This window comes from Schistocerca piceifrons, chromosome 1, assembly GCF_021461385.2.
Source record: "Schistocerca piceifrons isolate TAMUIC-IGC-003096 chromosome 1, iqSchPice1.1, whole genome shotgun sequence".
In the NCBI taxonomy this organism is placed as follows: Eukaryota; Metazoa; Arthropoda; class Insecta; order Orthoptera; family Acrididae; genus Schistocerca; species Schistocerca piceifrons.
The window spans coordinates 267,985,953-267,989,657 of record NC_060138.1 but is presented as its reverse complement, the minus strand read 5'-3'; the positions used below and the strand labels follow the sequence as shown (position 1 = coordinate 267,989,657).

General features: G+C 38.7%; 1 non-coding gene across 1 annotated transcript; it reads left to right on the top strand.

Moving 5' to 3' along the window:
• Nucleotides 1–347: 347 nt before the first annotated feature.
• On the top strand, nucleotides 348–421 carry Trnat-ugu. Its single transcript has one exon. It is a non-coding gene; the product is annotated as a tRNA-Thr (tRNA).
• Nucleotides 422–3,705: the final 3,284 nt, after the last annotated feature.

Here is a 3,705-nt window from a genome sequence, read left to right as displayed (position 1 = left end):
ACATCGAGGTATAACAACAACACCTGTCGGCAACTGAGGTTGTCAGTTAGTCATCATTTATTCCAGGGAAAAGCTGCATGGTCATCAACAGTAACTGTTCTTTCGAGAACAAGTTACTGTCTTAATATATATAGTTAAAGGCTACCCAGCCACTGACCTTCGTCTGTGCGAATGCACACAGGTTGCCCAAACTCTTACGGGAATCGCCAAAGCGTGCCCGAGTAATGAGTGGGTGGGCAAATGTCTATAAGGTACAATACATAAGTAGAATTGTGGACAGTTGGGAATGTGAGTCTCACGGGAAGTGTGCAAGGGATAAGTCCCTGCAGTCGTGCTATGCACCTGTGTCCTCGGTGGCTCAGATGGATAGAGCGTCTGCCCTGTAAGCAGGAGATCCCGGGTTCGAGTCCCGGTCGGGGCACACATTTTCAGCTGTCCACATCGAGGTATAACAACAACACCTGTCGGCAGCTGAGGTTGTCAGTTAGTCATCATTTATTCCAGGGAAAAGCTGCACGGTCAGCAACAGTAACTGTTCTTTCGAGAACAAGTTACTGTCTTCATATATATATCTAAGTACTTAGTTGAATTCACAGCCTTTGTGTGATTTCTTCTCTTACTCGCGTGGATGGCCTCACACTTTTCCTTATTCAGAGATGATTGCCAGTTTTTGTACCATGGAGATATTGTCTGTAAATCATTTTGCAATTTTGATCTTCTGATGAACTTACTACATGGTAAATGACAGGATAATCTGCAAATAGTCTAAGAGGAGAGCTCAGATTGTCTCCTAAATTGTTTATACAGATTAGGAACAGCAGGGGACCTATAACACTTCCTTGAGGAATTCCAGATATCATGTCTGTTTTATTTGACCATTTCCTATTGATTACTTTATACTGTGATCTTTCTGTCAGGAAATCATGAGTTCAGCTACATAACTGAAGTGCTACTCTGTAGGCATGAAATTTGATTAGATGTCTCTTGTGAGGAACAGCGTCAAAAGCCTTATGGAAATCTAGAGGATCCTTGCTGCTGTGTGATGATAAGGAATGTCTCCATAACAAAGAAGCTACGCCAACTCAAGTGGGAGACACTCGAGCACCTACTCTGCTGTCCTGACCTCTCCCCATGCAGCTTTCATGACTTTGGTCCCTTATAAAAGGCTTTGAAGTGTCAATGATTCCTGCAGAGTACGGATGTGCAACAAGCAGTTACAGATTTCTTCACACATTAGGACACATTGTTTTACCAAATTGGTATCTTCAGCCAGGTTCTTCAGTAAGATGATTGCCTCAATGCTCATGGTGATTTTGCATGATTCACATACCATACCTGGACTGAACAGCTTTCAAACAGAAACTTTTTGATAGCCCCTAATAGTTCATATGTTTATATGTGTATTTATTAGCCATTCAGCATGTTTACCATGCAGTTGGCTTGATCAAAATACATTTTACATATTCATAACAGTATAGCTCTTATTAGTTTTTACATTATACATTATGCATATATACACATACATATTTTTAGTAGTTAGTAATTTTTGCATTTTACGTGCATCATAATTTTACATATTCAGTTAAATACATAAGCTTCTTACTAATCAGAAGATTTCAGTGATAATCGTTATATAGTTTACTTTCAAGAATTAATTATATAGTTTTACACAATTAGTTGATGATAGTTACATTATTTCATTGTTTATACATTCCTTCCTGATTATTTCCAAGATATTCTTCAATTGAGAAGTCTGCTTTATTTTTAAACCATGTGTCTAATATCTCCTTTAATTTAAAAATTGTGAGGGTTTTGACTGATTGTGGCAGTTAATTATGTAACTTTGGACTTAGGTGTTTGTGACTGTTGTGTGTCAGTGACAGCCTAGAATATGGTATATCAAGCATGCAGTTGTTTATAGTGCTGTTCAAATGTAAATTCATTCCCTGTGTAAATTGTTGTATATTTTCTTTTACATATATTAAGCAGTTATACATGTAGAGACTTGGGAGGGTCATTATGTCTAATAGGCTGAAGTGCTTCTTACAGGTTTCTCTTGGACCCAATCCTTGTATACATCTAATTGATTTTTTTTTTTCCATTTGAATACACAGTTTGTGCCTGTTGAATTACCCCATAACAGAATCCCATATTGTAGCTGTGACTGAGAGAATGCATAGTAGCAAAGCATTGATAAACTTTTACTGACAGAATATCTTACTTTATATTGCAGGAATACCGTGCACACAAGTTTGCCTTTCAGATAGCTTGTATAGTCATCCCATGAGAGCGTTTGGTCCTTTTTTTAGGCCCAACAGTTTGACACTGTGATTCTCATCTTTCCATACCTCCAGATTAAAATAAATTTCCTCCATTTTTGCATTGTTTATGTATAACTGGATAGCAATGCACCACACCCTACATTTTTCAAAAAGTTCATTATTTTTGTTTACCACCTATTGCATACTCTCACCTGTGGAGATCATGGTCATATTATCAGCATATAAGACATTTTTGCAGGTTGTGTATGAGGTGCATTCAAATGAAACTTGATCAGTGCTTCTACCTTTGCCTTACACATAAAGTGGTACAACATAATTGGTATGGTTGTGCGATCTATTGGTAGAGAGACTGACGCATGCACATCGTTTGATGTTGCATAGCAGCAGTGTGGTTTCTCACTGAAGAGAAGGTTGTCACACAAGTTATGTTCCACTACCAAACATGCAGGCAAGTAAGCAGGAGGTCATGAGATGTATCGATGGATGAAGGCTGTGTACAGTGAGTACAGTCTGCGTTGTTCAAGTGTTGTGGAATGGCAGAAACGATTCCTTGAGGGGGTTGAGTCACTGGAAGATGATGCTCATCCTGGACAGGCTCATCATGTCATCACACCGAAAAAGGTTGCGGAAGTTAATGCTTTAGTCTTGGACAACTGTAGAATCACCATGGACAAGATCCATTGGTTACTAGGTATTGGCATGGGTCCTGCCCACACCATAATGCATTAACACTTTGATGAAAAATATTATTTAAAGGCAAGAAAACATTTTATTAGCTTTGTAATTACACCCTGGATACGAAAAAAACACATTTACTGTAAGGAAAAAACACAGAAGTTACACACAAGCCAAGAATAAAGAGATTGACAGCAGAGTCATGGAGCAGCACATAAATATAGACGTCAAGGAATTTTTTCTTTTCTTTTAACACTTCCTCCAAAAGAAAAAATCATGAAATTATTGCTTTGTCTCTTGCATGCCAATTTCTGAACATAGAAAATTAAATCGAACTCGTTCAAGAGGTTTCGTCAAAATATCTGCCAACTGGTTGTGTCCATCAATGTGTTCCAAGAAAATCTCACCGTTCAGATATCTTTCACGAACATAGAAATGTCGGACCTCTATATGTTTAGAACGTCGATGATATTCTGGATTTTTTGCCAACTTCAATGCACTAGCATTGTCAATGTAAAGAACTGGAGGCTGCCCCGACATTTCCACTAATTCTGATAGCAGACGAAGTAACCAAACTAACTCTTTTGCTCCTTCACTAGCTGCAATTATTTCCGCCTCGGTTGTGGATGTGGCCACTACTTTCTGTAACTGACTTGTCCATGACACTGCACCACCTGAGTACTTTGCAAGAATTCCAGTTGTTGAGCGCCTTGTCCGGCTATCACCTGCGAAATCTGCATCAGCGTAA